Source organism: Acipenser ruthenus, chromosome 21 (genome assembly GCF_902713425.1).
Source record: "Acipenser ruthenus chromosome 21, fAciRut3.2 maternal haplotype, whole genome shotgun sequence".
Taxonomy (NCBI): domain Eukaryota; kingdom Metazoa; phylum Chordata; class Actinopteri; order Acipenseriformes; family Acipenseridae; genus Acipenser; species Acipenser ruthenus.
This window is the reverse complement of record NC_081209.1, coordinates 20078016-20105225: the sequence shown is the minus strand read 5'-3', so window position 1 is coordinate 20105225 and position 27210 is coordinate 20078016. Positions and strand designations below refer to the sequence as shown.

The following is a 27210-nucleotide window of genomic DNA, read 5'->3' as shown; positions in this document are numbered from 1 at the left end:
AAGGAACTTGCTTATTTTTGACTTAAATCTCATACAACGGCGATAAATACAAAACAAGAGCCATCACCATTGGTCACCTCATTTGTGTTGTTTCTGGCACAAAGTGCTTAGGGTATGCTGTTGCATTTCGGTACTGGCAGAGACTACAAGGATGCCATAAAAAGAAATACCTATATGACATGGTTAATGAACTAAGAGTCTGAACACCTAATGATACAATACCGAAAGAGCGAGCCAAGGCCTGAAACACACAGCTTTATAGATACAGCACTTTAACCACATGATCAGAATATGGACTTAATATGGACTTTCACCCCAAGCCAAGCAACTCCTATTACACATACAGTATGCACTTGACATTAAGCTCTCTTTGTTAACAAATATCAGCTTATTCCATTGATTTATTTTAAGCAGGCAGGGCTAACTAAGCACGGTTACTGGTTTACAGTGATGACGGAGGGAACGCAGTCTGAATTCGGCAGCGTATGGGTGCATTAACCCAGGACACAGCTTTACTGACCTGAGGTTTAGCAAGGACATCGGGGTTCTTAATGAGTGTTGCAGGATATTTAAATGCTCATTTTAATGACAGTGGTTAAATGTTTTCTACAATTCAAACAATTTTTAAACACTAACTAAACTAAATAAGCTACATTATCACCCCCATTTCAAAGACACGTTGCAGATGACCTTCTTACAAAATGACTACACAACAAATGCATTCTCTTAGATATTGACCCTCAACTGACGACATTCGATGAGGTACCATTGATACCATCCAATCTCTACCATGGTGGCCTTATTGACAGTGTTAGGGCAAGTGATTCTAACCATGTTCAAAATTTAGAAGTGTGAACATATCTTTGTTATTCCAGAGTGCTCCAATACTAGACAACTTCAATCCCAGAATCAAATCAACAGCATTTCAAAGTATTCTCTGTATGTAAAGAACTGATCTTTGGCTGCTTTATCTGATTTCAAGTCAAGGGTCGCCTGGAGGCAGAACGGCCTTATCGAACGAGCTGTGTCTCACCCTATTGTTCCCCCTGGTGCTGTATCGCCATCAATTGTTTTCATCATGATGACAGATTAGGTCTGGTGAGCAAAGTTCAGTGGTTATTGGCTTTTCAACTGGGAGCGGCCTGCATTATTTAGTTACCGTTGGGTTACGGAAGGGCTAGAAAATGGCCGATGCCTCTTTCACCCGGACCAATATTTCATAGGTTTGAGACACGGCCACTGCCTGCTGCGTGAGCCTGGAGCAGTGATTCAATCACCCGTCCTTTTCACCGGCCCCAGATGGTGCAGTCAAGGGGGGCACAGCTGTCACATTCAGTTGGGATGGCAGCTGTTCAGTCTCATGCTTACCACTGACGTTCGTAACTGTATTGCTGGCTGACCAACTGCAATGCATTTTGATGCCCTCTGCCCTCTAAATGCTGTTCCTCGCTAAAATGGCAGACAGAAAAGTACTTTTGAAAGACCTGAATGAAGTCTATTTCGTATGACTTGAGAAATACCACAAATACTGTTTAGTAACAAAGTCAAGTGTTTAATTTATACAATTTCTAAGTTCCACAAGATATATTTTTTTTAGTTACCCTAAAAAAATATTCTTAATAATTTAAAAGACACATTAATCCATGGTGCCTCTCCCTCCCCCTACTTTCCTGAGACTCAATACACCCATTAGTTCCTGGCTCTCTCTCAGCATAGATTTCATAGGAATCTATGCTGGCAACTTGCTAACAGGTTTACATGGGTGGCTCCAAGTGTGAATTCTTAAATATGTCCAACAAAAACAGGCACAATACAACTAAGCAATGGATTCAGTGAAGCATTTTGTTGATTTTTTCATTAGACAATGTACAATAAAATACAAGAGAACTATAGTGTTGCGTATAAAGATTCAAAAGGATTATGATTGATCTGAGAACCAAGAGCTCCAATATAGAACCAATCTAGAGCTCTTTATTCATTCAAAATATGAATGTGGTTAGTCTGCCTTTACAGCTCAAATATGCAATACCTTTAAAAACCGAGGTTCAGCAAAGACTGTATCCCCAGATTCTGATTCTCTGAATAAATCAACCGAACGTCCAACAAAATGTCATCACAACCGAATAAGCTCCTCTAGACTTCCAGATCAGGTCTTTGTTGCACCCATGTGCTTTTCTGAATTGTTTACTTGAACCTCCATCCAGCTCCTAAAGCAGGTAAGTAGCTCATTGTTGTTAAACCTGGTGCAGGCTGGCACCTCAAGGACCTGCAGCCCATCCCTGGTCTAGATAAAACCGAAAGTGTAATATCCACTCTCAAGACAAGGCGGGGAACTGGATTCCTACTCTCTCCATCCTGGAACTTTTCAATCCCCTCTGCTCTCCCCCCCCCCCCCCCCCGTCCTCCTGCTCACTTCTACGACGAGCCTGACTTCTTCCTCTGTTCGGTCACCAAGTCTATTCCTTTCATTCTGTAAGGTGATTTTAACAACTCTCCAACTCGACTCATTTTGCTGCTTCCTCCTCCTTCTTGATTCTCTCCCCCTCGCCTCCAACTCGCAAAGCTGCCTGCCAACTGGACCTGATTTTCTCCTTCCCAGCCTCTACCATCCATGTCTACCCCCTCTCTTCTCCGCTCCCTTTCCCCAACCATCTATACTTCCTCTTCTCTCTCCCTTCTTCCCTCTATTGACTCATTCTCCCAGCTGACTGGGCCACCGTGACACTCTCTTCTCTCACCGCTACTGTCACGGATACAGTTTTTTTTTTTTTTTTAATGCCCGTGACTTGAAATATATAAGTGATTTCTGATGATGTGTCTGATTTTTCATTCAAGTGAAAGCACTTTACCAACATGACTAGGTTTTTAAAGGTACAGCAGGAGCTCCATAAAGCCACGAAACCTCTCAATGTACAACATGCTGTATCAAAAATAACAAACAAACAAACCAAAAAAATAAATAAAAATGCGAACTTTTACGAGGACAGAAGAAAAAAGTGCTTTTTATAATTTATTTTTATTTTCTACTCTTCAGTTTTATTTGTGCTGTCCTGTAATGCCGGGATGAAAATATGCTGAAAGTAAAGCAAACTCTTCTGATTGTACAGTAGTTGTAGGCTGTGAAGCTACCTATTTACATAATTAAACACGTGCATATTAAGTGATCAGTTTGCCACTTCCATTTAGAGTGATGTAGTGAAAATCATAATAAAAATATTTAAGATGCATTTTCCTGTTTTTTTTTTTTTTTTTTATGTGTCTACAGATTCCGCATACAATAACTTAACGATCTGTATGGACAGATGCACCTGTGACATAGGCACTAAAAAGCCATATTATTTAACATGGGTCCAAAGGTATTTTAATAATAATAAAAAAAGAATATATTTTTTATTATTAAAAAAATACAGTGCAAAGTGATCGCCTAAAATAATATTTGCAGTCGCCAAAAGAAAAAATGGTCGCCATCACGACTAAAATTGTCGCTACTTCGAGCACTGACTCCACTCATCCTATAATGAGCTGCGTACCGCTGAACAGACATAGAAGTTTCAAGCTACCTTCTAATTTACACCACTACCACTGCCTCCTCCCCTTCTCGACAGCCCCCACTTCTGCCAAACGCTCCTACTATCAATCTATCATCCTGTCCTCCACCAACAACCCCTGCTGACTTTCTTTCCATTTTAATTCTCCTTGACCTCTCCTCTGCACTGATGATCATGCTATTCTCCTCTCCTCTCTTTCTGACCTGGCGATCTCAGGCACTGCTCTTTGACAATATTGGTCATACTATTCTTCTCTCTTTCTGACCTGGCGATCTCAGGCACTGCTCTTGCCTGGTTTTCCTCCAATCTCTCTGACCGTTCCTTCCACATTTCCTGCGGTGGGCTCTCTCTCTTCTCCTCGTCCCTCTCTACAGATGTACCTCAAGGATCTGTCCTGGGATCATCCCTCCTGTTCTCACTCCACACCTAGTTGCTAGGCACACTCATCTGTCTTGGCTTCTCCTACCACCTTACGCTGGTGCCCAGATCTTCCTCTCCTTTCCCTCCTTCGATTCCCACATCTCCTCCTGCATCTCAGGAGCCACTCAGCTTGGACGTGTTCACACCATCTCAAACTCAACCACTCTAAATCTGACCTCCTCTACTTTCCTTCTGCTTCCTCTCTCTCCTACGACCTCTCCAACTCAGTCGCCCTTGACTCTACTACTCTCTCTCTCTCTCTCCATCTTCTTGTAAAAACCTAGGTGTTACTCTTGACCCCTTCCTCACCTTCTCTCAAAACATTTCTTCCCTGACATGCACTTGACACTTCTTTCTTAGCAACATCTACCAAATCTGTCCTTTTCTCACTACTTATTCCACTTAACTCCCGGTCCAAGCTCTTGTACTCTTCAGATTGGACTACTGTAACTCTCTGTGCTTCAGCTATCCGTCCCCTTCAGCTAATTCAAAATTCTACTTGTAGTCTCCCAACTTCGCTATTCTCATGCTACCCCTCTGCCTTGCACGCTTCACCAGATACCTCTCTCTGTTCTTGCCTACTGCTCTCTTCACCATTCTGCCCCCTCCTACCTCCAGTCCCTCGTGTCTCCCTACACCCCCTCTCGCTCTCTTTGCTCCTCCTCTACAGGCTGACTGGTCATGCCTTCCCTCCACTCTCCATCCTCCAGTGCCCGCTCCTTCTCTTCCCCAGCTCCTCTGCGGTGGAACCAGCTACCAGAAAACTCCAGGACCGCCCCGTCTCTCATTACCTTCCACCGCCTCCTCAAGACTCACCTGTTTAGACTGCACTTGTAGATCTACCCCTCCTACTATGCACTGTACTTGCCTGACTGAAGCACCATATTACTGGATCCTCAGCTGATGCACTATCCTTGTACTATTGGAATACTATTATGTCATTGTAGATTAAATTGTTGTAATCCTAACTTGCTGCATCTTATTTCTTACTGTATTTTAGTAGTATAAATTGTACTTACTGTGAACTATACTGTATTTAAATATTGATTTTGTACTGTAACCCTGTATTGTCCTGTAAGTCACCTTGGATAAAGGAGTCTGACAAATAAATACATAAATATTCCACTACTATATATTTCCATATGATTGCTCAGTCTTACTCTAGGGGCCAAATTCTGATGTAATGGAGATGAGGGTTCCAGGGTGAGACAAGCAGTCTGGGCTTGTGACCCAGATTGAGAAAATGTATTTACAGCTTTCAAAACTGACCAATTTATTGACCACAGCCATAGTTTTCTCCATGTATGGGATGGCCAAGAAAAAACATAACATCACCATTGTTTCAAGGGCTTTCCACTTGATCTGGAATTACCCATTCAGATAAAGTATACAATCCCATTCTTTGGAAGGGGATTCCAGAAAGTTGGAACCACATGGCCAGCAGCCTGGAATATGCTTGGCAGGAGACAAGTATCTGGACCTTGTATTCAATCCTCTAGGGCAGTGTTTTCTTAAACTGTACTCCTGTCTGGAGGTTTCAGCTCAAGTGTCTCTTTACAATTTTCGCTCTACTGAATGGTACCAGAGTTGCAATAAAAGGCAGAATAATCTGATCACGAATTCAAAAGACAGTATATTTATTATATATATATATATATATATATATATATATATATATATATATATATATATATATATATATATATATATATAACAGACAGGTATTTTGCACTAGAAGGCATGCCTTGTGTCTTGTATGGGTATAGATTGCACCTGGAAATCAATGAACAGTGGCCTCTTTTGAAAAAAGGAATTCTTCAACTTCAGTCAAGATCAGCCATCATATTTAAACATGGGGTTTTCCTTCACATCTTTAGATTCCAACTTTATTTGGAACTACCCAGAACACACGATGACACTCTTAAAACTCTGGCTTCTTTATGATACCCAATCAAGATCAATGAGATTTTAGACGCATACGATAGACCGCATCCTTCATGTGCATCATTTTAGTGCTTATGTAACAAGCATAGAGAACACATAGATGGTTGCCCTGGCAATAGGAATAGCTAAGAGAATAACAGAGTTAACTAAAAACTCAAATCCCGTCGTCGTGATGCAATGGAAAGTTTGAGAGGATCAAGGATCAGACGGAACTGTGACCCTTGTGTCTGCCTCTGCTGAATTCAACACTCTAAATTACCTGCAGTCTTTTACTCTGTACACTCGTGTAGAACCGAAGGCCGTAAGAATTCAAATGCACCCGAGTAGCGTTTAATCATTTGACAGGAGACGTTTCTCAAGAACAAGATCTAATCAATCACTCAATCTGCAAGCCCTCCATTACAGAATCATAAAAGCATGCAGAGACTCTGTGGTTTAGAGTACAGCGTGTCGGAGACAGAATAATGCTTTTCCGAGGTCAAAGGAACTTGACATGTCCTTAACTACCTTCAAAGCGTGCAGCCTCTGTGGAATTAATCTGTAGACAGAGGGCGACTTATTGACTTCTGTGGTAAAGCCAAGAATTCATTATACAGGGGGCTCCTTCAGTAACCAATCAAGCCATCAATTAAAGAGCAATGCAAATATCGGACTAATGTGTTCATTATTATTGATGAGATTATGAAATCAGGCTGGCAATTCCAGCAATGACTAGCGCTGGTTTATCCTGGCCATGCCCGGGAGTTTAGTTATTTTAACTGGCCATGCTGGCTCCAGAGACTGTAATGCTTGAAGAGCTGGTTATGTTGGTTCATGTAACCTGTACTGTAACATACTAAAGTGAAGTGATAGTTATATATACACTCTTACAGGATTCTACTTGCTCTGAACCTCTGTAGGTATTTTATCTTCAGAAAAAAAAAGACAAACAAATTAGTGGTGGGATAATTTGAATATTCAAAACATAGGCTATGTATTTGGTAGCAAAAAAGGCCATGTTCGTATTTGTTCATATAACAGAATTTATAAGTGACTATTAAATATCAAGGAAAAGAAACCAATGCATGAAATAAATCACACACATTCTACTGTTCTCTCTTTTCTTTAATAGATACTATGATGGGGTACTAGGGTTAGAGTGCAGCAGTGTGGAGTAGTGGTTAGGGCTCTGGACTCTGGACCGGAGGGTTGTGGGTTCAATCCCCAGTGGGGGACACTGCTGTTGTACCCTTGAGCAAGGTACTTTACCTAGATTGCTCAAGTAAACACCCAACTGTGTAAATGGGTAATTGTATGTAATGTGAAATAATGTATAATGTGATATCTTGTAACAATTGTAAGTCGCCCTGGATAAGGGCGTCTGCTAAGAAATAAATAATAATAATAATAATAATAATAATAATATTTTACTCCTGAAAGATTTTTTTTGTGATACGGTTCAAATGGTTTTCCAGTCGATTGAAAATTACATATTTGTTTGGATTTTCAACGGATGTTTGAACATAAATATCCCAACTCTTGCAGTTAGCAGTGACATAACCAAAAGGCTACTGTAATCTATAAATATAAGTCATATCATTCTGCCAACTGAGGTCTCTTAAGAACCACTTACACAATCAAACAAAAACAGGCAGCTGAAAACAAGACTTAAATAGGCCTACATGTTGGTTTACAGCAAACTTCTACGCCTTCCTGAATCACGGTTACACATTAACATTCTAAACGCCTACATTCAGAAAATCAAGGAGAAGGTGTTTGCCAAACTACTTTGAGTGAAGCCAGCATTTACTTACCGATTCAATATTTGTCTCTGATACAAGTCTTGTTTGTTAAATCTTCGCTTGTTTGTGTAACCCTGTTTTGTGATATTCCTGTGTTTGAGAAACTGATATTAACAAAACGACTTTCATAAAACTAATGGTTTGTTTAAGGAACAGCTGCGCTCATTCATATCTTGGAGAAATATACTTAAAATTGATGAACACAACAGAAATATGAACCAAGGCCAGAACATCTGGTTTGGCCACAAGGCCCAAAGTAAGGGCCAGTGCTTATTTTGACAGACTAATTTGTAATACTGAGATAACTGCCAATCCCTTGAATTTGGTGCTGTAATAAGCTATGATTGTCTCAAATTCTGTTATGAAGGAACCACATGAGAGATGTTAGTGTGGTACAAACCAGGGGAACACAATAAAGGCAAGACGAACATAATCTGAATGAGACTTCCCCTTTAAATAAGCCAGTAACAGTCTAGATCAGGGGCCGCCAACTGTTTTTTGCAAGAGAGCCAAAGTGAACAGAAATCTAGAGCAAGTGGTTTGCAAAGAGCCGGTTGTTACAGAAAATTAAACACTATACACAGTAAAACAGACTCCATGAATAGAAACACCAAGATGGTGGATCTAAAACAACAGTGAGGTAGTATGTGATGACTGAGTCGAGCAGCGGTAAAATAAATTTGACTAAGAGAGCCATATTTGGTCATTGGAAGAGCCAGGTATGGCTCAGGAGTCAAAGGTTGGTGACCCCTGGCCTAGATGAAATCAGACAACACCCCCTAAATTAATTTAGTTAGTTATTTATTTAATAAGTTTGTTTTACCATATTTCAGAAGACCTCAACCACAGTCTATGGCAACTTCAATTCCACAGCAATACCGTCACTTAAAAACCTTCATTACATACAATAGACAAAACGGCAGAATATCTGAATTAAACCAATGCCACTCAATCCATTAGCAGAACATATGAAAGACATCAAGCACAGGAAAGAACTGCGTAAATAAATGGTCGAGATGTGTTCATCTTCTCTGTTTAGAAGCCAATGTCATGGGCCTACCCTTTTTTTTTATTCCAGAGAGATTTCTTCTAGAATAGTAACACTTACAGTACATATTTTTTATTCAACATTAAAATGAACGTTTGAATTTTGGATGAATATATTAATATGTGAGAAACCCCCCAGCACTAAACTGTTATAGCTAAATGAAACTGTAATATACTTGAACATACATCTTTTCCGTCCCTCAATCCACCAGCATGTCCCTAACTTGCCAACAGAGCACACAGACATTATTACTTAGTTCAGTTCAAGCTTGATACAGGCCAGGTCTACTGAAAGCATGCTGGAACTGAAGCCTCCACAGTTCAAGTTACAACCAGATTAGAATGTGCATGTAAATACAGCACTGAACGGCCTGGTTTAACCTGGTCAATATTCTGCTATTTTTAGCTACAATCAGTGAGAAGCATTTCTTTTATGGTTAAGAGCTATTTAATTGACTTGTGTCACTTGAGACAGACACCCCAGAGAAAAGGATGAAACTATTAGCACTCCGTTTTCAAACCAGATCTCATTTTGAAAATACATTTTACAAGCAGACAAAAAGAAAGGAATTGGTACATAGTGTTTCGTAGCTCCACAACCCCAACCCTAACCATAACCATGAAACAACTGCATCACAACTACATCCTTTTAGTTGAGCAGGAAACAAATCACAAGTATGCAATCAGTGCAACAGTAAATCAGACAAACAAAACGAATTCCAATACAGTCACAGTAAGTGAAGCTAGCAGCTTCCACACATTTGTCAGTAGCATCCATGTTTGTAGCATTGCCCAGTTTACTGCTTACTCCAGTTTCACAGTGGTTCTAGACCTCAATTAACATTTTATTTTCTTTCAGCACTTTTGCATTTGGCTGGTTTTAGCGAGTTTAGCATCATTAATTTTCTTATTAGGTCAACACAGAGTCGTTTATCACACACACACACACACACACACACACACACACACACACACACACACCAGACTCAATTAATTTTTTTTTTTTGAAGCTCAAAAACTTCCATCTTCAGCTTTTCACTTCTTCGGATTAATTGTTTAACCAAGCTTTAAATTAAGATGTGCAGGCTGAGTGTTTCCATATGCCTGCAAGTACTAGCACAGCACTGTTCATCAGCAAACCTAAAAAGAGAACCCTAGACATCTCAACACCCAGACTAAGCCGCGGTTATCCCCACTGAGGGCTGTCATAATTAAATCAGGTAAGTCATAACTTTTGATTTATGTTACCATATGTAACAGGGCGAGCAGCCCTGTACATTGATTTGTTTATTTTTAGAACGAGGGTTCCCCCTCCGCTCCTGTGTTATTTTGTGTTTGTTTATTTTGATTGTTGTATGCATGACGGCGAGCGCCGTATGTTTGTTATTGTTTTGTTTAGTTTTAAAACATGTCCTGGCAGAGGCGAGATCGGTGCTCGTCCTCTGCCAGGTGTAATGAAAAAACTCGTGCAGAAGGTGGCCATCTCCCGAATTAATTAAGTGATTAATTTTGTTGCTAATCGGGAGATGGTCACCTGAATATAAAAAGCCTGCAGCTCTCCAGCTCGGGGTGGGTGTTTTGTGTGGGTGATAGAGACGGAGAGCGAGAGAAGGTTTATTTAAAAACGAAACTAAAGCATAGCCTACAGGAACAGTGACAGCGACTGCCCAGCCTGACCTGTATGGTTTATTTATTTTGGATTTTGTGTTCGAGATTTGTTTTTGTTTACACTTTTATTTTGCTCTGTGAGCAAGTGTTCTTTTGTTTAAATATTTATTTTATTTTTGGATTCATTAAATAAAACGGCGCCCGCGCCACTGCACAATACCTTTTTGTTTTTGTTGTCCCTTCTTCTGCCGTGACGTCAGACCACTCAGCCGTTCCTGTCACACGTGGTGTCCTGCGTGGGGTCGCAGCGCCTCCAGGACGCAGGCAGAAGAGGGTACTGCATTTTTTTTCATTTTTTTTTTCTCGGTTTTTGATTGTGTGGAGAGTGAAGAGGAGGATGGGAGGAAGGAAGATGGGAGGAAGGAGGATGAGGAGACAGCAGCAGCTGCAACAGCGGCCACCAGGGGTTGTTGTGGTGAATGAGTGGTGCCCTGGTTGTGGGGAGTTTAGGCACACCGTGGCCATCTGCCCCACCCAATACCAGGGAGAGGAGTGGATGACCCAGATCGACTGGGTCTACCAGGAGCGAGAGGGGAGAGAGCGGAAGGTGAGGAGAAGGAGGCAGAGAGGGAACACGGACCTGGAAAGGGAGGAGCCCAAACGTCCTGCGCTTAAAAGGGAGGAGCCCGAACGTCCTGCGCCTAAAAGGGAGGAGCCCGAACGTCCTGCGCCTGAAAGGGAGGAGCCCGAACGTCCTGCGCCTAAAAGGGAGGAGCCCGAACGTCCTGCGCCTAAAAGGGAGGAGCCCGAACGTCCTGCGCCTAAAAGGGAGGAGCCCGAACGTCCTGCGCCTGAGTGGGAGGAGCCCGAACGTCCACAGCCCAAGAGGGGGGAGTCGGTGCGTCCACGTCCCGAGAGGGGGGAGTCGGTGCGTCCACGTCCCGAGAGGGGGGAGTCGGTGCGTCCACGGCCCGAGAGGGGGGAGTCGGTGCGTCCACGGCCCAAGAAGGGGAAGGTCGAAGGTCCACAGCCCAGGTACCTGCCAGCAGAGGGGGAATACCTGCTGGTGCCGCCTCCACCGCCGTGGGAGGACTGTGAGTCGCTCCCACCTCCGCCAGCAGAGGGAGCATACCTGCTGGTTCCACCTCCACCGCCGTGGGAGGACTGTGAGTCGCTCCCACCTCCGCCAGCAGAGGGAGCATACCTGCTGGTGCCATCTCCACCGCCCTGGGAGGAATGTGAGTCGCTCCCACCTCCGCCAGCAGAGGGAGCATGCCTGCTGGTTCCACCTCCGTCTCCATGGGAGGACTGTGTGTCGCTCCCACCTCCGCCAGCAGAGGGAGCATTCCTGCTGGTTCCACCTCCACCGTCGTGGGAGGACGACGTGTCGCTCCCACCGCCAGCAGAGGGAGCATTCCTGCTGGTTCCACCTCCACCGCCCTGGGAGGACTGTGAGTCGCTCCCACCTCCGCCAGCAGAGGGAGAATACCTGCTGGTGCCACCTCCGTCTCCGTGGGAGGACGACATGTTGCTCCCACCACCACCACCAGCAGAGGGAGCATGCCTGCTGGTTCCGCTTCCACCACAACCAGCAGAGGGAACATGTCTGCTGGTTTCCCTGTCGCTGCCAGAAGGGGAGGAGCCGCCTTCGCTGCCAGAAGGGGAGGAGCCGCCTTCGCTGCCAGAAGGGGAGGAGCCGCCTTCGCTGCCAGAAGGGGAGGAGCCGCCTTCGCTGCCAGAAGGGGAGGAGCCGCCTTCGCTGCCAGAAGGGGAGGAGCCGCCTTCGCTGCCAGAAGGGGAGGAGCCGCCTTCGCTGCCAGAAGGGGAGGAGCCCCTGCCGCCTTCGCAGCCAGAAGGGGAGGAAGCCCTGCCGCCTTCGCAGCCTGAAGGGGAGGAAGCCCTGCCGCCTTCGCAGCCTGAAGGGGAGGAAGCCCTGCCGCCTTCGCAGCCTGAAGGGGAGGAAGCCCTGCCGCCTTCGCAGCCTGAAGGAGAGGAAGCCCTGCCGCCTTGGCCGCCTGAAGGGGAGGAGCCCCTGCCGCCTTGGCCGCCTGAAGGGGAGGAAGCCCTGCCGCCTTGGCCGCTTGAGGGGGAGGAAGCCCTGCCGCCTTGGCCGCCTGAAGGGGAGGAAGCCCTGCCGCCTTGGCCGCTTGAGGGGGAGGAAGCCCTGCCGCCTTGGCCGCCTGAAGGGGAGGAAGCCCTGCCGCCTGAAGGGGAGGAAGCCCTGCCGCCTTGGCCGCCTGAAGGGGAGGAAGCCCTGCCGCCTTGGCCGCCTGAAGGGGAGGAGCCCCTACCACCTCGGCCAGAAGGCGAGGAAGCCCTGCCGCCTGGGCCGCCTGAAGGGGAGGAAGCCCTGCCGCCTTCGCAGCCTGAAGGGGAGGAAGCCCTGCCGCCTTCGCAGCCTGAAGGGGAGGAAGCCCTGCCGCCTTCGCAGCCTGAAGGGGAGGAAGCCCTGCCGCCTTCGCAGCCTGAAGGGGAAGAAGCCCTGCCGCCTTCGCAGCCTGAAGGGGAGGAAGCCCTGCCGCCTTCGCAGCCTGAAGGGGAGGAAGCCCTGCTGCCTTCGCAGCCTGAAGGGGAGGAGCCCCTGCCGCCTTCGCAGCCTGAAGGGGAGGAAGCCCTGCCGCCTTGGCCGCCTGAAGGGGAGGAGCCCATGCCGCCTTGGCCGCCAGAAGAGGAGGAGCCCCTGCCGCCTTTACCGTCTAGAGGAGAGGAGCAGGAGCTACCTCTACCTCCACCACCACCACCATTGGGAGAAGTGGAGCTCCTGCTGCCGCCTTCATGGCCAGGGGCTCCCCTCCCGCCGTCGGCATCGCCTGGGGTCGCCTGTGTTTCCCTTGCGTCTCCTAGGGTTGCTGCCGGTCCTGCGTCGCCTCCCGAGGGTCCGCTGCCGTCGCCTCCCGAGGGTCCGCTGCCGTCGCCTCCCGAGGGTCCGCTGCCGTCGCCTGGGGTCGCCAGGGATCCGGCTTCGCCTGGGGTCGCCAGGGATCCGGTTTCGCCTGGGATCACTACGCTATGGCCGGCGCCCCACGAAGGGGAACGGACGGCCATGAAGAAAGGGGGAGAGGTCCGGAGACCAGCTCCCCCAGCCGCACTTTCGCGGCAGGAGTTTGTGTGGTCGGAGCCCCACGGAGGGGAACTGCCGGCCATGAAGAAGGGGGGGGAGGTCAGGAGACCAGCTCCCCCAGCCGCACTTTCGCGTCCGGAGTCTGTGTGGTCAGAGCCCCACGGAGGGGAACTGCTGGCCATGAAGAGGAGGGGGAAGGTCAGGAGACCAGCTCCCCCAGCCGCAATTTCGCGGCAGGAGAGAGTGTGGCGGGAGCCCCGGAAGAGGGAGCTGCCGGCCATGAAGAATTGGGGGGTGGAGGACATCCCACCATGGCCACCCCCATGGACACTGGGCTTTCCCCTCTTCCGGGACTATGAGACTGAGGGGGAAGGTGGCCGTTGGGCCATGTGTGCTTTGCACAAGGGGGGGGATATGTAACAGGGCGAGCAGCCCTGTACATTGATTTGTTTATTTTTAGAACGAGGGTTCCCCCTCCGCTCCTGTGTTATTTTGTGTTTGTTTATTTTGATTGTTGTATGCATGACGGCGAGCGCTGTATGTTTGTTATTGTTTTGTTTAGTTTTAAAACATGTCCTGGCAGAGGCGAGATCGGTGCTCGTCCTCTGCCAGGTGTAATGAAAAAACTCGTGCAGAAGGTGGCCATCTCCCGAATTAATTAAGTGATTAATTTTGTTGCTAATCGGGAGATGGTCACCTGAATATAAAAAGCCTGCAGCTCTCCAGCTCGGGGTGGGTGTTTTGTGTGGGTGATAGAGACGGAGAGCGAGAGAAGGTTTATTTAAAAACGAAACTAAAGCATAGCCTACAGGAACAGTGACAGCGACTGCCCAGCCTGACCTGTATGGTTTATTTATTTTGGATTTTGTGTTCGAGATTTGTTTTTGTTTACACTTTTATTTTGCTCTGTGAGCAAGTGTTCTTTTGTTTAAATATTTATTTTATTTTTGGATTCATTAAATAAAACGGCGCCCGCGCCACTGCACAATACCTTTTTGTTGTTGTGGTCCCTTCTTCTGCCGTGACGTCAGACCCTCAGCCATTCCTGTCACACCATACTAAAATGATTAAGGGATGTTAAAATGAACTGTCTACATGCAGCAAAGAATTCAGTTTCGGTTCGGTTTGGGAAAATCACGCTTTAAAGATTTAGCACAGATTTGAAACCAGAAGCCAGCCTAAAGCACAGGGTCTCACTTTAAAAAGTGTAACTGCAGCAGAGTAAGTTAACACTTCAGTGTCAGCAGGAAGCAGAAATGCATTCATGAAACCCTGTTGGGGAATTTTCAAATAACTATGTAACTTGGTGTCCGGCTGACATATTTCTCAAAACAAATTAATTTCCTATTGAAAATTATATATTTTTAGAAAGGTAACATTTTAATCTACGCTGCACAATAACTTATTAATACATTTTAAAAATGTTTTTGCCTTTTTTTGTACTTTCATATTTTGAATCTCATAACCGACCCCTGTCCCAGAGTTTGATTTTTAAGTTTCAGAGTGAAATGTTATACATTTAATTATTATAGTGTTATGTTTTTATACAAAAATCTGAAATAAGTATTTAAGTTGTTTCAAAAACATATGTTAAATATGAGAAAAGCTATGTCATTTTCTATTTATACACCATTCTATGCATGTCCCAGAGTTTTGCACACAAAATCTCATAACCGACACACACTGACTTTCTGTGTAGAAATGACAACATATCAATAAAGTCTTTCAAACAAGGTGAAAGGTCAAGGGATTCTGTAGGGAAGGACTGGAGACAGAGGTAAATATGCTCTTCATTATTTTTAAAATATTACCGTTTAACTCACTAGTGCCGCCTGGCACACTTGTGTAGCTCATAACCAACACCGCTAGCAAAACATGGAAATAAAAATATTTATGAAATGTACATGTATTTAATATAAATTTACTTCATCCTCATTGTTATTACATTGAAAATGGAAAACAATGGCTGCCCTGTTTGTTGTAAATGGACAAAGAAGTGAAATTTCTCACAACCGACACCTTACAATTTTTCTCATAACCGACACTTCAAAAACAAGAAAAATGGTTATGGTTTTTATATTATTTACTTGTATACTTCAAATCATTTTTTGGGGTGTCAAACATTAATAACACTAAAATCCCATTATATAGAAATAGTTAGGGTTACAATCAGTTTTGTATTCTCTTCCGGATACAGATTTTCTCTGAGCCGATAGTTAAGATATTAATAAGATGTCTTTGCATATAGCAAGGCTGAGCTGTGTATTTGTGAGAAGTTTAGAAGATACAGGGAAAGAAGAAAAAATTATATTGAGAGACAAAATAAGTACCTAGCAAAGGAAAGGGAAAGAAGTAAAAAGAAATACATGCCAATAAGTGAAGTGTCAGATATGGTACAGAGAGGTAGAAGAAAGAATTGGACAAAGGCTTTTCATAAGAAACAGAAGACAGACCGACAACTAAAAGAATTGACTGCTGTCACTCCACAATCAACACCACATCATCCTGTAAATAAGGGTAATAAGAGTGCAGAAAGGCCTTCTGTATCTGGAGCAGGACAGGTCCAAACGCATGAATCACCGTGCACCTCTAGAAAAAGTCTTGGGAAGGGGAAGACAGATAAAAGAGAATACTTCCAAAGAAGAAAGATCATAAAGGCCACAGAAAAAGCAAAGTTCCTTGAGCAAAAGATAAGAAACCTGGAAATACAAACTGAAAAATACAAATTCTGATGTAGACTTGCTTGTGTGTTTCGGATCATTGTTTTGCTGCATGACCCAGCTGCGCTTCAGCTTCAGCTCACAGACGGATGGCCTGACATTCTCCTGTAGAATTCTCTGATACAGAGCAGAATTCATGGTTCCTGCAATAATGGCAAGGGATCCAGGTCCTGATGCAGCAAAGCATCCCCAAACCATGACACTACCACCACCATGCTTGACCGTTGGTATGAGGTTCTTACTGTGGAATGCAGGGTTTGGTTTTCACCAGACATAACGGGGCCCATGTCGGCCAAAAAGTTCCACTTTTGACTCATCTGTCCATAGAACATTGTTCCAGAACTCTTGAGGATCATCCAGGTGCTTTTTTGCAAACTTGAGACGCGCATTCATGTTCTTCTTAGTGAGCAATGGTTTCCACCGCGCTACTCTGCCATGAATCCCATTTTTGCCCAGTGTCTTTCTGATGGTGGAGTCATGAACACTGATCTTAGCCAAGGCGAGAGAGGCCTGCAGATCCCTGGATGTTGATCTAGGGTTCTTTGTGACTTCCTGGACGATTTTACGCCTTGCTCTTGGAGAGATTTTGGCAGGACGGCCACTCCTGAGAAGATTCACTACTGTCCCAAACTTTCTCCATTTGGACAATATGGCTCTGACTGTGGTTTGGTGGAGCCCCAGAGCCTTAGCAATGGCTTTGTAACCCTTTCCAGACTGATAGGCATCAACAACTTTTTTCCGGAGGTCTTCAGGAATTTCTTTTGTTCGTGGCATGATGTGCCTCTAGAACCTGTGTGCTGACAACTTCACTGATGGTAAGGGCCAAAGTTAGTCAGATTTATATTGGGCAGGACTATCCCAAATCAGGCCTGGTTGTTAACCAAAGTACTCAAAAAGCTGACCCTAATAATCCCTTTAATTTAGTTAACTAGGGTGGGCAATAACTTTTTCACACCTGAAGATTGCATGTTTGATTACCTTGAACACCAAACAAATGAAAGAAGCACCAAACTTTGGGGTCATTTTTTCTCTCAGACTCCCTCTATATACTACTACAACCCACAAAAAATTCTGACCAAATACAATGTGAAAAATGTGCAAAAATGTAGAAAATCAGACAGGGGGCAAATACTTTTTCACGGCACTGTATATAGTTTTTAAATGTATTTAAATGAAGGGCTCAAAGGGTAACATGTCAACTTGAATATGATATAGAAGGACGGCCTGCAGTCTGTAACCATTTCTTCTGATGATTTAATGAATTGCACCCAAGGATTTAGCTATAAGATGAAGTGCTGAGAAAGAAACTCATAACCAACACAGAGCTTTCATAACCGACACCCCACACTCATAACCAACATTGTAATTAAAATTAGAATTTAAAGAAATATGAAATAAGTTTAAAAAACAAATGCTATACTTGTTTTCTATTTGCAAAACACTCCACATCTGTCTAAGTACTGTTTGCTTAGGATTTATTTTTTCCTCAGGAAAAAAACTTATGAAAATGTTATTTAATAGAGTGTCGGTTATGAGGTAGAAATTTAAATAATTTAAATTAAAAACAATAAGTTTGTAATTATTGGGTGAAATATACATAACAAAAAAATTACAATACTAGAAATACCACTTTTATAAATCTATCTAACAACAGTGTTCAGTTTTAACAAGTTTTCTATTGGGTGTCGGTTATGAGATTTTGAGGGGTTCATGACAGAAAATTAAGAAAAAAATACAAAACAATGAAAAATATTAACTGTGCCAATAGTAGGAAACAAAACTTCGAAGATTGCTGATTGAGTATATGTTTAAAAAAACACATAACAGCAATGATTTTATATCAACTTTTTATCAGTCCAAGTTACATAGTTATTTGAAAATTCCCGTTATGTCCTGACGCTTGTTTTCTTTGTGTGAACAATACATCAATACCTTAAACAGAGATGAGAATGATATGCTGCTTTCTTGCTAAACAGAGTGTGAGAAAGAAGAGAAAGCCTTTGTGGTTACAACAGGTGACATGCCTCCTGACTGCAAGCACCTCTGCTGTATCTTCATGGAACATTAAACATTGATTTAGATCCTTTACGCAAACGACCTCCAAAGAGAACTGAAGTGAAAAATGCATGGATATAACATCACATGCTCATGTCTCAGCGAATGCTCTGCACCAGTTTCCAGCTTGGTAGGTGTTTATGCAAGGTTTTAACTTGTTAAAGAGTGATCCGTTTGATCCAGTCAGTGCTGCTTTATCGGGAAATGTACAAATACCTTGAATAAAGGCCGCTACACACCAGAAGCGATGCAATTTTTCATCGGGCGACAAGATACTTTCGCAGCGACATGACCGTATACACCCGCACAGACACGATGGGTATTTTTCAACGGCAAGTATTATTTTTTCCTTTGTCAATATGGATACTGTTTCACCCTGGTGGACACTGTGCATTGAAGCTGTTCTGTAATTGCTCAATTACATAGTTGTCGTGTGAGGAAAATCACTATAAAGAGGATTCAATCCTATTTATTTTGCGTCGCCTGTGTTGTGAAAGATACTTATCAAAAGTATAGGTTGTAATTAATTTGTCGCAGCGCGTCTGGTGCGTAGCAGCCTTATGCAGCTGTCCCAATTAAACGAGAAGCTTTTCAGACAACCTTACTCACGCTTATATTCATACACGACATGCACAAGAGAGAAATCGACTTTCAGTTATTGAAAAACTCAGGGCAAGACTAAAAGAACATTTCTGAAATCGAGCAAATTAAAACTTCTCCTCCTCTGTCCTTTTTTTTTTCAGTATGTCAAACATTTTATTTGAACATTCAATATTTCAGGGTCCCAAAGATCAGTCTATATTTTGTATGCTTTTGTGGTCTCACGTAACGCAAATAACGCGTTTCACAGCCAAATTTAGTTTAACTAATAGGAGCGAGGAGGATAAACAATACATTCACTTCCAAGTTGCTAGCCAATTCTCACAATGCAAAACCATTAAGAATCAAACACATTCAGATGTAAAATGAAATACACTACACAGTTTGTGCTATGGAAAATTAATCGTAGAACCGAGATGAAAGAAAGCTGGGTATTGCTTGAGTCACTCCACCACAACATTCACTCATAATAACTACCCAAACCAGCTCAATAGAAACACTTCTCCCCTCACGCTTCACCAGAGGGAATTTACTGAGGAAATATTTCAAATGAATCATCCAATTAGCACACATCCATCATTAGTATACAATACTTCAAACTATTATGGGGGTGGGGTGGGTCAAAATATGCAGGCTATAAAAAGCCTCTGAATTAAATACAATGGTGTCCTCATTAACTGAATGACTCCTCTAAAAGCAGTCTCCAAATCAATCTACTCTACCTTCATAAATAACTTATATCCCTGTTGAATCCAGTACTGTGCTAGGTCTTCCATCACAGGCAGAAGTCTCTTTTAAAAGGCCACTATTCAATTAAAAGTGCAAGTCAAAAGAATCCATCGGATTTTTATTTTGCCCCATAGGATTATATAAGGAGTCTATGTTTTCTTTGTCCCAAAGGATTTCTTTAAGAAAAAAAAACCCATAGGAAAGGTTCCATATCAAGTCATGTTTCGACTGCCACTCAAGATGGCTGCCACCCAAAAGCTGAATTACAGTTACTGTGTAGCCTGCCACCATGGACAAGATGTCTTCCAGCTTCAGTATGAAAACCACAATATTTCTGGGTCTCATTGTGTGATTACATTTCCCAATGCTGGTTTGATATTTCAAGGCACACTGCACACTATTTTTGTTTCTGGTGTCTGTGGCAGACAAACACATTCAAATGTAAACAAACCCACTTCAAAAAACGTTAAGCTCTTTACATCATCGATTTTATTTTTAGAAATCTGTTTTTCCCTCTAAATCACTGCTAGGAGATAAAGATTTAGCTTGCGTTTGTTCCAGCACTTACACGGAATTAACCAAGCAATCTTTCCATTCTTACCAGTAATCCCATGTATACTGGAATATGTCACTCATTTTCTTTATCCAACCTGGGTTCTTCATTAAAACATTACGAAACCATTTAAATGCAAAACAAGCTACAGCTTGTTACTGTGGCAGCACTCCTGTTGCCACCCCCCAATCCCTGCCCTCTTTCCAGACAAGAAGGAAGGAAGAAGTAGCTCTCTCTGTGACTAGTTTCATATCCTTTTGGCTGCACTATATTCCTGTCATCTGGGACATTTCAGCACTACTGGAAAATGCAGCAGTCATTACCTTCCCAGTAATTGAGATTGGCAATCCCCAACCACAGTCTAAGTAATGGACAGTGACACTTAGCGAAGAGAAGGTCAATTATCTGCAATGTAAATGCTGCTTACTAGAGTGCATTGTGTAAAATAGCTTTGTATTTTTAGGTTCTATTTTGGACTGTGGGCATCTATCGTAGATATGGGCCCTACTACATGGAACCCCACAGGCCTAGACTATCGCAAGGTTTATATTGTACAATACAATTTGCCTTTACTGTAGTTCAGCATTTCAGGTCGTTTAGATCTATAAGCAAATTAAGAACACCACAAATAATATCCATTCAGCTCAGCAACTCACTGAAACAAATCAATTTCTACAAGCATTTGACATGCTTTAACATAACAGCAAATCCCTATTGTGCTTTTCTACGGCTGATTATCTCTGCAGCAGCTTCGGCAGGTAATATAACACCTCTGAGGTCTCTACATAGCCCTTGATAATTCACCTGCCGTGGTTTTTACAGTAGCTGACAGGAGAGGGGTAGAGAGAGAAGCGGCACAGAGGCAAAAGCTCATCCACTAACAAGGAGACTATGCTTTATACTTCAAGTGTTCCAACTTCCAAAGCATTTTTTTTAATTTATTTCAACGACTAGCTTGTAGCAATTACATCACAATAGTGGTTTTGCCAAGCTTCGAATTCAGAGCTCCGTCAAACAAAAACAAATGATTTAACTAAATCTATCTTAATTGTGTGGTTTAAACAGATAACATACAGATGGTTCTTTGTGTGGAACTCAAACAATCAATTTGTTAATAAAACACATAAAAAAAAAACAACTCGGGACCTCTGTGTTTGTGTTTTCACTCACTCGCTGATTTTTTGTGTCATCCACTTCGAACGTTTGTGTATCCTCTCTATCCCTGTGGTATGCAACGTGTAGCATGTACCCTTCTGGTTCTAACTAACCCTGCTTGAGCCCAAGAAAAAATAGGGCTCATGTTGTGCAGACAGCAAGGAGTCACATGACATTCCCCAGGCACTACCTGAGAGTTCAGGGAGAGGTCAAGAGGGCAGAATGACAACAAAATAACAGGCCGCACATTTACATGGTAGGAAAGGTAGCAATCACACTTTGCGGACTCATTTTAAAAACACCTTTGCTCGCTAAATGCCAGCAAATCAGTAACATTATGATGGGCCTTATATTTTAAAATAAGTGTGTACTGTGCTCCCTTGCTACTTCAACATCTGACAGTGAATATTGTCCTATATCACACAACCAAGGCACTGCGACATCCCACAACACACACCCTGCAGTGCCACACTGCTTAGTTATCACTTCTGTGCCACCCTGACTGGTGCACTGTGGGAGGGAGGCTACCCTAAACTACAGGATGTGATAAGGTAGCTGTGGTTTAAACATTCTAAATCTGTAGAGCTGCTTTGAATGGTTAAAAAAAAACAAGACTGACATGAATTTTCAGCGCAGAAAGTGGCGTTATAAAATGTTGCCAATAATAAGATGCCAGAACATTTCTGAAGTCTTGGTCAATCTTTTTCTAAGGAATACTGTAACTTCTCCTGTTACTGCTCCCCTCCATCTCAGGGAGTGTGTTTGACAGGGCCTGGCTACAAAACAACTGTAAACAGCTGGGTGGAGCTGCACTCTGCATTGCAATTCAATCATACGAGCCTCACACAATTACAACAGTGTCTGCTTCCAACTGACCTTTCCTACATCACGTTTCTATCAGGCCCGCAGTGATCACATTAAACAGTGTGAAATAAGCTTGTATTGCATCTGAAACGTGTCAATTCTCAAACCCACATTTTCACACTGGGCTTTAATACTGTATGCGTAGCCGAGTCTGAATTTTTGCTGCTGTTTCAATTCACTAGAACTAACTAATCTTACCTCTGAGAAGTAGTTTGTTACTTCTAAAGGACAAGTATAGTGCTATTTTATTAACTTCAAATTGAACTTGAATCGTGGTCTTGTTTTTTCCATTTTTTCTCCTTTATGTCTTTCCAATTCTTAATCTCCTATGGTCATGATTTGGGCAGCAGTGTGGAGTAGTGGTTAGGGCTCTGGACTCTGGACCGGAGGGTTGTGTGTTCAATCCGTGGTGGGGGACACTGCTGCTGTACCCTTGAGCAAGGTACTTTAACTAGATTGCTCCAGTAAAAACCCAACTGTATAAATGGGTAATTGTATGTAAAAATAATGTGATATCTTGTAACAATTGTAAGTCGCTCTGGATAATGGCGTCTGCTAAGAAATAAATAATAATGATTGGTACTTTTTTTTTTTTTGTTTGTTTGTTTTTTTTAAATCAGCTCTTTGAAAAAATACTGAATTAATAAGACTTAACATAGATTTAGTAAAAGAAGTCTTTGTTTCTGTATGGGGGTCATTCATTGACATTAAGATTTGTATCTATCTAGAGGGTTGAGCCACCACTCTTGGTTCACTTGACCCTGCAAATTACACATGAACCCACACAAAACCCAGGCTACAGCCTGCATGCTGACTCATTGAAAGATGTATTTCCTGGCTACATTAAGAGTAAATGACCTTGCTGGGTGGTGGGTTACCCTCTTAACTCTAAACCAATGTTAAAAGTGAATGTTCTTCCACCGCTGGGAGTACAGACTGTAAGCATATTAACAACCAATCAGCAAAGGAATTTTTACAAAATTCCAGCTACAGTATGGGGCAACATCCTACCCCAAAAGAACTCAAGACAACAAATACGACTCTAATTGCAAACTATCTTGACAATGGGACGCTTCCTTAACACAGACAGTGCCCGTTAATACAGCTACAGGGCCCATTAATAATGATGGCGGTGCCAATAATCCTAAAGTTCCTCAATCTGCTAAATTGCATTGCCAGACCAGATATACAAGCACCGAGTCTAACTGCAGTCATCTGTAATTAGGAATAACAAAACTGAAAGTCCATGAGTTTAGGGAAAAAGTTTTTTTTTTTTTTTTAATCTTGTGATAAAACTACACTATGGTGGAAATGTGTTGTCGTTTACACCGGGTTGAGAACAGCCAAAATAAAATGTACAGCTGCACTTGAATTCAGTTTCTTGGTGATCAATGAACCAGAAACGCCACAGACTACCTCGTCGTTTCAATTTAACGTGTATATAAAAAAAAGCAGCATACAGGATGTTTTTTTCCTTTTTTTAAGCGACCAACTTGGAAGTCGTTTCCTAAAATGGCAGTTAATCACCGCTATCGGAGCGATGGAAACCAGTCTAGTCTTTGTGTTAATTACTGAGGTTTCCGGGAAAGTCCTCCATGTAGGCCAATTTAAAACTAGAAGCGTTTTGGGGTGAAATCAGCTCCGAACCAACAAAAATATGTGTAAAAATCACGGTATGTTATCAAATCACACCATCTGGTTATTGTTCTGTTTTTTAAGACTAAGGGGTTTCTATTTCGAGACAACAACAAAAAAGTAAAATCTGATTTTGAAATCATTTCATAAATAGTTGGCCAATGAGATTTGAATATTGCGTCAAGATGCACGAGTCTCCAATCCCAACTCGATATTATTTCCACACATGGTAAGTCTTGGAAACGATCTCTAAAATTGGGACCTAAACTCAGTGTGCACAGCAGCATTTGAAAACAGCAATCGACAGATGACCATTACGCGCAGGCCCAAAACAAATGTAATTTGCACGTTTCGAGGGCATGCATATAACGCGTTTAGTGTGATTTCATCTGCCTCTGCCAAAATTAAAAAACGGCCAAAACCAACGAATCGTTAATAAAAACAAAAAAAAAAAAGACCGCGGTTTTTTGTTTTTTTTCCCTGACAGAGCATGTGGAAGAGTTACTAAGTTTGTAAAATAAAAATATATATCTCAGACAAATTAAAAACGACCAACGTTGTCACATGGTGTTAGATACAACTATTCCACCGCGGAATATCCTACTGTAAAATAAAAAAGGATTATCTCGCATTAGGACCTTCATAGAACAAGCAGCAACTGAGCTGATGTGATTCAGGACAAAAAACGAAAAGCCCATGCAAAGTATCAATAACATGCAACGCTGGAGGTTTTACACACGTGTAAATAATTAAACCTTGACTAACAGTAACATCAACCTATACCATTTCCTCTGCTTGTTTTTATAGATATGTGCATTACATATATCTGGAAACTGCATTGCCATTTTTAAATCACTGTGTCCAAGCCGAACGTGCAACTATTACACATTATTCCACATTTCAGCTAAAAAATAATAATAAAATACAGCGGTGGCTCAAACGTAAATGTGTTTTTTATTAAACCGAGAAACACAATCGGGATAAGGATTGAACTGAATCTGGTGTTCTGGGTTAGGGTTCAAATGTACAACACAGTCTCTCAGACAAAGAGCTTTTAGCAAAGCATGCAGTTGTAAATATTCACAGGCAGAAAAAACGTCTGAAATTCCAACACTTACCCCACATCCGACCCCGATCCACCAAATAATATTTAAGTACACTCCATAGATCCGGGAAGTTTTTAAAAACGGGCTAAAACGAGCCGAAAATACTTGAAATGAAACCCCAAAGAAATCCAACAGCAGGGCAAGAAGGAAAGGCCAGCTTACTGGACTGCAGCCATCACACGTTGAGATCCTGTTCAAAATTGAAAAATACCGGCTAAAATTAGTATTTTAGGTTGAATTTCGGCCCCGGTTTGAGATCAACATCTGCTCCGTCTCCCCGGTATACAATCCAATTTCCAACCGGTTTCGACTCCAGTTTTAATCCCTGATTTGGTTTTGTTGAATCTATACTATATCTTGATGGCTGTTTGTATATTTCAATGCTGGGAGATTGATACAATGTAAGCAACACGGAGGACGAACGGGCGGAAAACCCGGCCTGGATTCTCTCGGATTGAACCGTCAACAGAGAGAGAGAGAGAGTATGAAGAAACAACCGGAGCCGGATTCTACCGTGAGGAAACGGAACAAATTACATTTACTACATTGGCACACAATTTAGAGTTTATAATATTTAATTGAACACCAATACTTACCAAACAGCTTCATATATGAAGTCATATTTGCTGTATCACAGACATTGTTGTGTTTTTTTTGTTTTTTTTTGCACTAATATGTGTGTATGTATGTATGTGAAACAATGGGAACCTTACAGGAGGTGGAAGATAATAACACTTATACAATGGCAGGATTACAACAAGGGTGTACATAAACGTGGTGTTTGCAGTACTTCGTTTTAATTTTAATGTGAATTGTACTTCAATAATGGTGACAGTAGGCGACGTAATCCGACAGTATGTTTGATATTTCTGGACATCCTGTTAAGCAAACATCTCACAGTAAACTAATAACTTAATACTAGGCTTCTACTCATCAAGATAAAGCATGTCAGTATATTTCAAACAAGTTATCATGATCTGCTATACTATTAGACTACCCTGGCGTTTCTCAATCTTCATAATTTATATACAGTATATAATTATAAGTTTACTATAACATCTAAATGATAGATTAAAAAAGTTATTTGACTTTAGTGTGAGTCAACTTTTTGGTAGCATAGTTAGTCCAAATTATAATGCGTTTTTACGAAAATGAAGGACGAAAGGGGACTTACCTATATATGTATGTTGTACTGTGATGAAGTTAAACATTCAAGTAATAATAATAAGTATATTATTCATAATTTATTTAAAACGCTTTGCGGGGTCGCTTGGGTTCCAGAATCGAACAGTGATCGGTTCAAACGGTTGTATTCCAGATTCTATATTGTATAATCCCCATTAATGCTTCTGTCTATTCAAAGTTACCAGTACATAGGCCTACTGATACAGTTGAAGTTTCAACGACAGTAGACTGTGCGTCTTAAAATAAAAATAGATGACGTAAATAAAAAGATAATATAAATAGCAAAAAATAACGTTATTGCAATTTTTTAAATTTATTTTCATATTTTATACAAGCAAAAAACAATATTATGTTTATACAATATTTTAAAACAATACACTAAATGTAAAGGTTTTTATTTATTTGTTTATTTATTTATTTTGTCGCTAGCAAAAACCTATTTTGTGATTGCTCAGCAACGGACCACAATGGACATGTACCTGTGCTCCAAATTTAATTTGCACATTTGAGTGTTAGTGTAAAAAATACAAAAGTGCAAACAGTTTTACATTTTACATTCACAAAACCCTGATTTCCTATAAAACAAACTTTAAAAAAAAGAACGCTTAAAAAGAACTTGGCGGCAGATTTTATTATTTTTTTTAAGCTATTAGTGTCAGTGTCTTCCAGTTTTATTTAGTTAAAAGGCGTCGGGAAGCTAGGGAGAGCACGTTGATGGTACACACCACCCTTATTATAACGTTGCCTTTGGGATCTAGGCATCTGATGTCTACATTCCTTTAGGAGTTTCCAAGCTAACAGTCTCATTAGCAGCCAGGCCCGGATCCTGTTAAAAACGCTATTTAGTGACTGCCTTTGCATCAGACTCATGCCTCCTAACCCATTTTGATTTAAAGAGTACATAAGGACCTTTTTATTTTATTGTGTTACATGTTGTGTTGCTACAACTGCTTACGTAAGGTGTGTGTACTGTTTTATTTATTTTTTTTACATTTTGACCACTTTTTTAAACTTAAATTGGATTCCCTGCCTCAGGATGGCTTCCCATATACCTGCATGGACTTCTCAGAACTACATTTCCCATCATCCTCCTGCTCACATATGTAACTGAGATGGATTTACCAGTTAGCGGGAGAGTGATGGGAAATGTAGTTCTGAGAGATCCATGCGGGCAAGACTAACATGATCAAATGGCTGAC

General features: G+C 42.2%; 1 protein-coding gene across 2 annotated transcripts in view; it reads right to left on the bottom strand.

Annotated features, from left to right (window-relative positions):
• The window catches only part of LOC117429817 (zinc finger protein 609-like), a 79292-nt gene extending 53968 nt beyond the window's left edge, over positions 1–25324 (bottom strand). Inside the window, exon 1 of one of the 2 annotated variants that reach the window (XM_058994961.1) lies at positions 24839–25324. The gene's annotated coding sequence lies outside the window, so the exon portion shown is untranslated. The remainder of the gene's footprint in view (positions 1–24838) is intronic. The other variant, XM_058994960.1, reaches the window with a different exon arrangement.
• Positions 25325–27210: the final 1886 nt, after the last annotated feature.